The 10,821-nt window shown below is 43.9% G+C and overlaps 1 protein-coding gene across 2 annotated transcripts in view; it reads right to left on the bottom strand.

The window, feature by feature from the left end:
* Nucleotides 1-10,821, bottom strand: part of agap3 (ArfGAP with GTPase domain, ankyrin repeat and PH domain 3) — a 108,997-nt gene that overhangs the window by 78,947 nt on the left and 19,229 nt on the right. The window lies entirely within an intron of this gene.

The raw sequence follows: 10,821 nt of genomic DNA, 5'->3' as shown, positions 1-10,821 counted from the left end.
GTAAAAGCTGGCGTAGGTTGCTGTTATTTCTGACAGATCGTCTGGATTGAGTCGGAACCAATTGCATGGCCGCCGCCGCTGCTGCTGCTGCTGCTGCTGCTGCTGCTGCTGCTGCTGCTGCTGCATGCCAATGAGATCAGCACAGCAGCAGTGTCAGTTTTACGCCTCATCACAGTGACAGCTGCAGGATGGTCGGCATTATGTCGACATCAGACTCCCTTTGCCATGTCTATCTAGTGAAGAAACAGGACTGGTGCATTCAGATAGGGCTGACAAAGAACTCTATGAATACCAAAAAGGCTAGATGGCAGAGACAGCGTCTCAGTAGACGTCTTGTGATAATGTACACCAAAAGTCATCCTTTAGTGTATCTGGCTGGACAAGAAACATATCCAGTATCTCAGCTATTCGCTGTCCGAATGCCAGATAAGTCCTGCACTCAATAAGTGTGTGGCTTGTCAAGCAGGAAACTGAATTTGACACACAGTACAATGATGTTCTGTTGTGTTTTAGGGCAGTGGTTGCCAACCTTTTTGGCAAATGGCCCCTTAAGAGACGCAGTGGTTTACTATTAGAGGTCTGGGAGCCCATCCAAAAAAAAAAGCTAATGCTGGTAGAAAAATCTGATCCTCAGGATGGGAACCACAGTTTTAGGGCATGACTTCTTGAGTAAAGAAACTTAAACTCATCAGTTAAATAATCTCCAATTTCTAAATAGGTATGTCTTTTTGTTAACTCCCAGTTCAAGGCGCGGTCAAAATAAAAAGCATGCAGTTTTGGGCTTTTTAGGAAATGAATCATGCAACAGGAAATAAAAATAATGAAAACTGAACGGGCTCCAATGAATTTATTATAAACAAAAGACAAGGTTTTCCAAAGGACTGTGTAATGAACACATCCCTGTTGTTTGATGTTATGCATCTGTATTGGTACTAGGTGCCATTAAACAGGATCAAACAGATGATTAATGTCCCTGAAAGCTACAAATAAATGAAACTGCCCAAGTTTAAAGTTGTTTCTAAACAACTACTGCAAGAGAAGGAGAAGAGCGACACCACCTTCCCATTAGACGACGCTTATTGCATTATCATCACGCCACAACCTGAACATATTCGAGTGACATCACTGCTCTGCTTTAATCGCGTACCGACGTCGAGTTATAATCTCTCACCTAATGAGAGCTGTGGAAATTAGCCTGCTGTCACGATGACTGACTGTTTTAAGGAACGCCATGTTGAGAGGTGATCAGATAAAAAATAGAAATTGATTTTGCTGTAATGCATAAATTAAAGGTGATCCTGTGGGCTCGGCGCTCCCAAGCAGGCGGATATGAATAAGCTCCTTATTGGACTTGCTGGAGACGGAGAGTCTGTCAGTAATGGAAATGTTCTTTCACAGTCCACCGCGGTTTGCGAATAAAAGTTATTCGATTCAAGGATTTTATGGGCGCCAGGTACAAAACTACATTACTGTGATGATTTAAATGAACACCCAGCAGTTTAAGTGTGCAAAAAGAAGCAAATATTTAGGAGAAACAAGTGACTCGAGTGAATATACTACAAGTGTCAAGTCTCAGCGGTGATTTCCCGCTCCTCAAAAACGGCAAATTAACTTCCCGTGTAAACCGTGTAAGGAGGTAAATGCATGTTTGCCTGCGAAATACTTGACAGATAAGTAGCTGCTCTCTGGGATTCAGTCTGATTTGCGCTGGCTTTCACTTTGGTAGACTTTGCTTTTTGAAAGCACACACTGGAAAAGTCATGACACATGCACATTCGGTAGGAAACAAACACCGCGGAGAACGCATAACTTACACCGAGGCCGTACTTGCCAGGATCCTGCAGGGTGCGCCGACCGCGAATAAACTCTCTCGACTATTCTAAAGCTCATTCTAATAATACAGATATGTGGGAGCGGGACTGCTAATTATCCTCTTCACATGTAAATAGCTGCCCGTTCTGCTGTAATCCTGCACGCGTCTCCATCTATCTGCTAATGGTCCAGCAATGACTCATTCTGCAACAGATCTAAGGCCCAGAGGAACTTGTATCCATCAATCGTGGTATTAAAGCTTACTCACTCACGAGTAATGTCACACGGCACCTTGATGTATTTCAGCATTATGAAGACAGAAATTGCTACTTATTTTACAGCTTGTGAACGGAGGAAACCATCACATCTCTCAAAGCTGATATGGCTAATTTAAAGACCATCAGAGGTGCAACTTGATCGCCGTCCTCTGCCATCGTGACTCTGTGTGTGCCATCGAATATACAGCTCTAAGCAAAGTCACACTGCAGCCCTTTAAAGCTCAGACTTCTCTTGAGATTATAAACTTGCCTTTCCAGATTAATGTGACAGAAATGACTCCACCGCAGAGAAAAAAAAAAGCTTGGAATGTGAGGGGAAAAGGGACGTCTGCAATTAAATATACCGGTACAGGTCACTTGGGGAAAGTGCCTTGACCGTCCTTGTCCGCTCAACCGAAGCCACAAAATAAATGAGAAATACAGTCAGTCAAGTGATAAGGACGGAGTATAATCATGGCACACTGGCCTTTTCCAGATACTCCAAATAGACTTCCAGATCGGCAGATAATAACCAAAACATAACAGCATCTGTGCACAGCCCCTGGAGAAGGGACAGCTGCAGACAGTAAACAAATAGCTTATCTGACTTTAGCCAACAACCGAGCGCTGCTTTGACACAATAAACGGAGGAGATTAATTTAAATCCTAACATACGCTCTGCCCACGTACTGCGCAGAGACGGGCACAACACAAACAGACACCCTCCCGCTTCTGCATCCCCGGCGCTTGTAATGCCATTTGTTGCCGCGGCTGCTGCTGCTGCTGCTGCTGCTGCTGCTGCTGTCCCACTTCAATTTGACGTGGCAAACCTACTTTGCACCTCCGTCAGCTGAACACGTATAAACAAAGAGTTTCACATCAGAGGTCAAAAAGAAAAACTCTCTCGGCGTGTATGCGGTGGCAGAGCGTCACCACAGGGGGTCGCTGTTGCTGTAGGACAATACTCAATATATTTAGGGAGTAAATCGTAAAATCATCTGGAGCTAGAGCAGATTTTTACTACTTTACGAGGAAACGTAGAGAATCTCAAAGAGGAACAGATAGTACAGACACAGTCTACATGCATGTTTGCAGCGTAACCATTTGTCATATTTTCTAAAATCCTGTTAAACAGATATCTTAGATATATTTTATGTGTAGACATTTAATCTTACAGTATACAAAAAACATGGATCTTGAATGTTAGCCACAGCAACACAGGAGTAAAAATCTGCCAGCTTGTGCTCACTGTGAGCACCAGCAGCATGCACGGAGAGGCTGGAAGACGGATATTACATAAGAAGCTCATCAGTGGGGTAGTGGCCCACGCACTCCGCATCCTCAGTGGGATCTCTCGCTGTTGATCGGCCTCTCACTCAAAGTAAGAACAAAATGGCTGAGGTGACTGGCTGGGGGGGAAGAATGCAGCAGACAGGCTGCAAATTGATGTGAATAATTAGCCATTAAAGAGATGCTATACTCGGTGCAAAAGAACCGGGCGCCTATATGATTCAGAGGAAAAGGCAGCGTTAGAAATGATCAAATGCTTCAGGGAAGGGAATGCTAATTAGCCCATTAATGCATAACAAGCATTATTTATGCGTCGCAATATGGAGATTGCTCTTGTTTCCTAATGTTGATCCACTTCCTTTTGTGAGCAGAGAGCAGAGTGTGGTCAGTGGGGTCTTCACCGTGGTTAGAGTGCGTACTAATGTAAAAACCACACAATCCTTGACCTTTAATACCAGGCTGCGGGGCTTTTTTCTATGCAGCAGTTTTTATAGGAGTTTGAGCTCATTGCACCTACTGAGTGTCAACGAGAGAAGTGAACTGGACTGTATTAGCATGGAGACATTATTTCAGTAATTTCAGCAGTTAATTGATGATTAAGTCATTATTTGAGTCATTTTTTCAAGCAAAGATGCCAAACATTCACTGCTTGACAGCTTCTGAAATGTGATGCTTTGATGCTTTTCTTTGTCGTATCTGAATACTTGAGGGTTTTGGAGCAATTTCAACACTTCACCTTGGTCTACTGGTAATTTATTTCTGTCATTTTATAGGCAAAAACCATTAACAGAGAAAATATTGGGCGGATTAATCGATCGTGAGAATAATCGGTAGTGGCAGCCCTACAATAAACATCAGGGAATCTTCAATATTTTGACTGTTGGTCTGACATAAAAGCAAGTTTAAGAGGTTACTTTGGTATTTTTTTAGTTTTATTAGACAAACGATTAATCAGGATATGAAAGGCAGATAAATGGTTAGTCCAAAATACAAAAATCTAATTATTTGGCATTTTGGCAACTATGAAAATAGTTGCAGACACCTTTTCTGTTGGCCCAGTCATGAACTAATCCTTTCAGCACTACCTGTACGGTAGCTACAACACGTGGCGCGAGGCCTTCAAGTTCGATCCGCAAAAGACGGCCATCTAAACAGCAGCCGGAGGAAGGACGGATCGATTGTGACGTTTTCACAAACCGCTGTCGGCCTCCAGCAGCGGCGTGCCACAGAGGCAGAGGTTCCCAACGCTCCCAACACGTCACGCTGTCGTCACCCACCTCATCCCCCAGCAGAGAGATGATGGTCAACACCGCCGCCAAGCAGGCGGCATCAAGCCCCCGTGTGCTGCAGGCTGTGTGCCAATCGCCTGCCTCCGCTCTCACCGGCCCACAAACCCGCGTTGACTCCACGCCCACTTGCCACTCTGCTGCACAGGCAACCAGTTGCCGTGGCAACCCCAAAAAGCCCCCGCGCCTGTTTAAGTGTCAAGACAAATTTCACATTTTATACTTGCACACACGGTTCAGTTTTCATTCATGAATCCATTTCCACATCTGCCCGTCTCTCTTTCTGCAAGCAAAGCTCGAGCTCAGATTTGAACTCTGACCCTCTCCAAACATAATTGCAATGCGGCGTCGAAAAAATGAGGCAAACAGACACTCAAGACACTGTTCTCCATCAATGCCTGTGTCTTACAGAACTAATAAAACTGCCGCAGCTTCACAAAGTAGGCCATGATGAGCAGAGAATAACCGGATAGAGATCATCTTCAAATAGCTACGACAGATCAGCGTAATTTGAATCCCAATTACCGTGTAATGTTTCCACCACAGCAATGTAGAAATGAAGCTGGGATGAAACACAGCCAAAGCCGTAATACAAATAAAGGATCAAATAATAAACAACTAAACAAACATTATACCAGAGTCTCAGTTACATAACAGGAGCAACTTACCTGTTAAGTAACAGTGATGAATACAGTGAAATCAAGAGCCCATGCTGGCTTTTAACACTTTTGCACAAACCTACAGGTTTGATAAGTGAGGCTACATGATCCAAAGTCACAGCGCTGCTTGTATTTTATTAGATATGACCTGCAGACATATCAATTCTGAAATGAGCTGCATTATCTTTATTCAATTTCTAGTATTTCATGAAACATATTAATATCCAGTCCAGAGTGTTTTTTCATCATTGACTCCACGCCTTTGACTGATGCACAGCCATCCGACTAACCGACACCATTTCCTGTCTCTATCAGAAAATAACACGAGTTAGGAAATTGGAAAAATGTCTATCTGCTGTCTGTGTTTGTGCCAGAGAGAAGAAGAGAGAGAAAAAAAAAAACACCCAGAAAGAAAGAGACAGAATAACAAGTAACATTCAGTTCAACTCAGCTGCTGTTGCATTCATCAATGCCAACGCTCTGTCAAGGGGGGCGTGACACACACAAGGCAAACTCACTATGAAGCACACACACACACACACACGCGCGCGCACACACACACACACACACACACGGCTGGAGGCCGACGCTGTGCTCATCAGTGTCACTGTCGCCGAGCCCCTCACTGCACAAATCACAGCAGGGGTGCATGCGATGGAAGGAAGAGGATGCTTACATAAAGACGAACGTGGAAAGAAAGGACTTGCGGGATGCAAACAAACAACCCCTGGCATGAACACAGACAAAAAATATACAGCACTATAAGATCAGTAAAAAAAAGATGCTTCCAAATGATTGCCAAACTGGAGATAAGCACACAGAATCAGCATCAATGGAAGTCTCGCAATCAGCATCAATGGAAGTCTGGCAATCAACCTTTTTCCAAAAGTGGGAGTCTCACACGCAAACACTGCAAAATGGTGGCGCAACTAAAACTATAAGCTGAAGAACTGCACATCCACAGCCTCACAGACAAACAAGCTCCATTATCAAGACTGGCTCAGTGTTTCCATGGGTGTTGCATCTCTTAATTCCTCATTTCTAGTCTACATTCAACAGAGCGCTGCTGTCATGCTCTGTACAGCCGCCCACGTTCACCCTCGCAGAGTGTGAGAGAAAGGAAAGAGAGAGAGAGGGGGGAGAGAGAGAGAGAGAGAGAGAGAGTGGGAGGGAGGTAGAAGAGAAAACCTTGCTTTCACAGTGAGAGACCAGCGATACATTATGGAAGGACAAACCATATTGCTCCATGCTGTTTTGTTCTTACAAACCACTACATGACCAAACAATAGGCGCGCATATTGTACAAATCCAAGGCGGAATGCCAGGCCTTGATTACTATAGTCCCGGTTGCACGGCTGAATAGAGCCGAAAGGAAGCGCAATCTAAATCTACGCGCCAAAGAGCTGTGTTTATGTTCTCAATATAACGGGGACATGTTTACCCTCCCTAAACTTCAGCAATTTCCTGACAAATTAATTGTTAATGAAAAAAAAAATCCTTTTATTTGAGACGCCAATTCCGTAGATTTTCGGGTATGCTGTTTATCCCTCAGGTCTTCTATGCTTCTATGTTTCTCTAACACACCAATAAGAATACAAGACACTTCTACTTTTCTGTCTATACAAGACTCAAATCCTGAATACTGCGGCGTAATTATGAAAGCTGTGTTTCTGAAACACAGCTTTCATAATTAGGCCGCAGAAAGAAAAAAAAAGAAAACAGTCATGTTACGTAAGACCAACAAATTTCCATCCGAAAACCTGTAAGATGTTAAAATGGCAGAGGTGGAGGACTGCAGCTGCCATTCTACACCACTGGGGTCATGTCCTCTCTGTCCTCTATGGGTTCGGGGGTGTTTGCAACATGAGAGAAGCATTTTATAAGCTGATTACTACTTTTTGAAGAAATATGTTTGCATTTAACTACTTATTGACCGACAGAATAATAAATAAATAAGGGCTAAGTGTGGAGAGAGCTTTAAAGTGCCCTGTGGACCTTCATATTTGGGGAAATTTAAGTTCCCAGGAAGAGAAATTCCCAAAAAGAAATGCACAATAAAATAACAAACCAATGGGAATCATGTAGGGACTTGACTGATCTACGTTACTATCTAAAGATCCCTCATGACCGTGACCCATATTACTGTGTAGGGGGGGGGGATTTATCAGAGGCAGTTCATCAGTGAGGATGAGCTCATCTCCTGGGACTCAGATTCAAGGCCGCTCGCTCGGGAGCAAACAACAAACACTAGCACCCAAACGGCCCTTTATGACTTCCTGTCCTCGTGTCCTCTCCCCGCAGACCATGAGCTGACAGGAAATGAAAGGTGGCCACCGGAACTAGTTTGACTGGTAGTTATGATGGAAAACAGGAGCAGCAGCGGAGAGATAATCAGGTTTTGGCAGCAGAGGTCCACTGAGCAAACTAAAATCATTTCACCATGCAGCCTGAATTCCATCTGGCTTACCAACCACACCGTCAGAGACAAAATGTCCCTTCCTGTAGCTCGCTACAAAGCATTAAACCTGGGTAGCCATGAAGAGGGGATTACTGCACTCTCCCTCTCTGCTAACATCACCAATTAGCCAACCTGTATTGAATGAAATGACAAGAGGGTCCAGACTGACACTATCCGATACACTCTCCATTAGCCGCAGCAGGAATAGCATTATTAATAAGGAGTGCAGCACACGGCAGCCAATATAGAAGTACAGCATACAGTGTGAACACATGCTCGGTGCCTCTTCCATTTGGGCTCGTTATTTTTGCGGGCAGGTATTAGGCAGCAAGCAGACTCATTACTCAGAGAAAGATAGCTTTCTGCAGTTCAGTGGCCTACGGGGGAATAGAGCACAGCAAGAGACGAGGCACCGATGCCTCGATTTTTGACCTTAACTGCTTTATTTAGGCGGTTGCCAGAAAAGGGGGGGAGGGAAAGAAAAGCCTTTTTTATACTTTGAAATTAAACCTTCACAGCAAAGAATAGAAAGACGACAGAATAACTGCCGGGGAGCAACTTGATAGCAATACGGCCGAAAGTAATGCTTCTCTGCAGCCTTTTAACTAATCCACGGGACAGGGATTTGTTGTTACGGGCATGTTTTGGCTGCCAGATGAACGAGATGCTGTCTCGTTGAGAGGCAGGGTGGCCTACGTCAGCACTGCAGGCTGCTGTCCAGCCCCGCGGAGCAAGGGCACAGGACAGACAAGCGGGAGCTGCAAAAAAAAGGCCCCTTCTCCTCTCGAGCCTGGCGGCGCTCCGAGCACGCGAGTATAATTCTGCCACCAGGCCAGTCCCTGGCATCCTTTCCAGATGGTGGCGAACAGTGGGGCGAAGGAGGGAGATTAGGAAAGAGAGCGATGACTGGTGCCTGACTACACATCCGGTGGCTGAGTCCCATTCTCCTCCTTCCCTGTCATGGAGGCCGTGGAGGCCGGATGCTCCCCTGTCTTTGTGCTTCAGCGAAGGTTTTAAGCTGCTTATTAGTAAGATGACAAGACGGCAGAGCTGTATTGTCGATGCAACGCAAACACTGACGGAGGAAATAGAAAGCCATTAAAGTACATTTATTGATTTGTCCAGAGCATACAGCTGCTCTCCACTGCCATTGTTTTGTTTTATAAATGACAAATACTGAAGTGAAAAAAACCAGACAGAAAATATGTAAGATTGTAATTAAAATGAAATTCTATTAAAGCAACAGATTAACTGCTCTGGCTGCATGCACATCATTACATAAACAGCATAAAAGCTGAAATTCAAATTTGACTTAAGCTTCATTGTAGATAAGTGTTGTGAAACAAAAAGTTTGAAATAATTAAGGGCTTGAGTACGAGTGAATCTTTGTGTGAGAGCGAGAGAATATGAGTGTGTAGCAGAACGAGTGCGACACGGCTTAAAGACGGAGAGAGTATAAGAGAGAGGAAGAGAGAGCGTGTCACAGCTAATTTCACACTCCCAAGACTGGCAAAGCGAATCATCTTCAACGAGCGTGGAAAGAGTTGCATCAGCTTCTATTTTCTCAAACTTTTGGAAAAGACTTTCACGAGATGCTCCCGCTGAAGTGCTGCTATGTGATGCTGAAAGAATGCAAAAGAAAAAGCAGGAGAGAAAGAATCGCAGACTTCCCCCTTTGCTCGGAAAAGTTGATGAGACGAGGAAATGTGGCAACTCTGGCAAAAAATATGAGCGTACAATTTTCTGGCCTCAAAGCGCACTGCAGTGAAGAAATGAGAGGATGGATTGTGTCATGGCAAAGGAAAGGTCATGCATGTCTTTTTGTCAATTTCGGGCCAAATTGCTATCATTACCAATATGTGCACTCTGAGAGCCCCGACAACAGGACGGTTATGAATCATCCAAAATGCCTGTCATTTCTATCTTCTCCGGATTACATAAAGGAACGAGTAAGAGAGAGGGAAGTGGTGAACAAAGAGGAAGAGGAGACGAGGAGCACTCACAACAACTCAGGCAAAAGTTGCCGTGCTGTTGTGGCGTCACAGGTTGATTCATGACCGTCCTGTTTTAAGTACGAGGCTGCAGATCTTACGTAACTCCATTCACCTGAAGAAACCCTGAGCCAATCCACAGGGCGGCAATGAAAGATACCTGCACCACCTGTGCGCCCATGTGCTTTTGTCACATCCCAATGATTTCACAGTATAGTCGGGACTGGAAAAGCAAAGAAAAAACCACCGGAGCCACCTGGATCACAAAAGCCTCCCATCACCGGAAGCTTTTGTCGACTCTCAGGTCTTCAAGCCAACACATACAGCATCTGATGTTTTTAAGGACATCACACATAAAAGCACACTGAAAGTCATTTTCTCCTTTGATCTGCCAAAGCACTGTATTGTGATGTGTATTTAAATAAGTGAGCCAATTTTCACAAATACTGCTTGAAGAGCTAAAAACAGAATTATAAATGGCATGTGATTATACTGTGGTGCGGAGGTGTGACCGTAAGCAAGTTTCTGTCAAACCTAGAATCAGAGGAGCAAAAATACGCTTCGTCATGTCACATGGACACGACTGAACGTCTGTGAAAAGATTTATGGACATACGGATCCTTAGTTGTGGTCTTGTTGCTTTATCATTATTTCTGAAGTGACCATACGTTGTCTTGGGTTTCCGACATTAGCATTTAGCTCAAAGCAAGTTTAGCCGCCTCACACAGCTGCTAGCCAATTTTCTTTTGTAAACATTTTGGATAATATTTTGGACGTAACGATTCGTATATTAGATGTATAGATCTAAATGTATAGTTTAGCAAATTTAGACACGCAACATATTTTGGCGTAACGTTACCATGATGCACATTTACTGTTATGGGTCAGTGTCAGACACTTTCTCAGTGAATCGAGTGATGCAGAAATATAAGAATACAAACTAATAATCATCATTTCATACTGCACATTAATTGCTTGACTGGTGTTTCATGAATTCTGAATTGTATTGTTAGTATCATACTTAAAAACCCTGTTTCGTTCATCCCACATTCATAGAGATGTAGCGTT

Source organism: Anarrhichthys ocellatus, unplaced genomic scaffold (assembly GCF_004355925.1).
Source record: "Anarrhichthys ocellatus isolate YVR2014 unplaced genomic scaffold, GSC_Weel_1.0 scaffold32, whole genome shotgun sequence".
Lineage (NCBI taxonomy): Eukaryota > Metazoa > Chordata > Actinopteri > Perciformes > Anarhichadidae > Anarrhichthys > Anarrhichthys ocellatus.
Note: the sequence above shows the minus strand (reverse complement) of the source record. Positions and strands in the feature narration are given on the sequence as shown.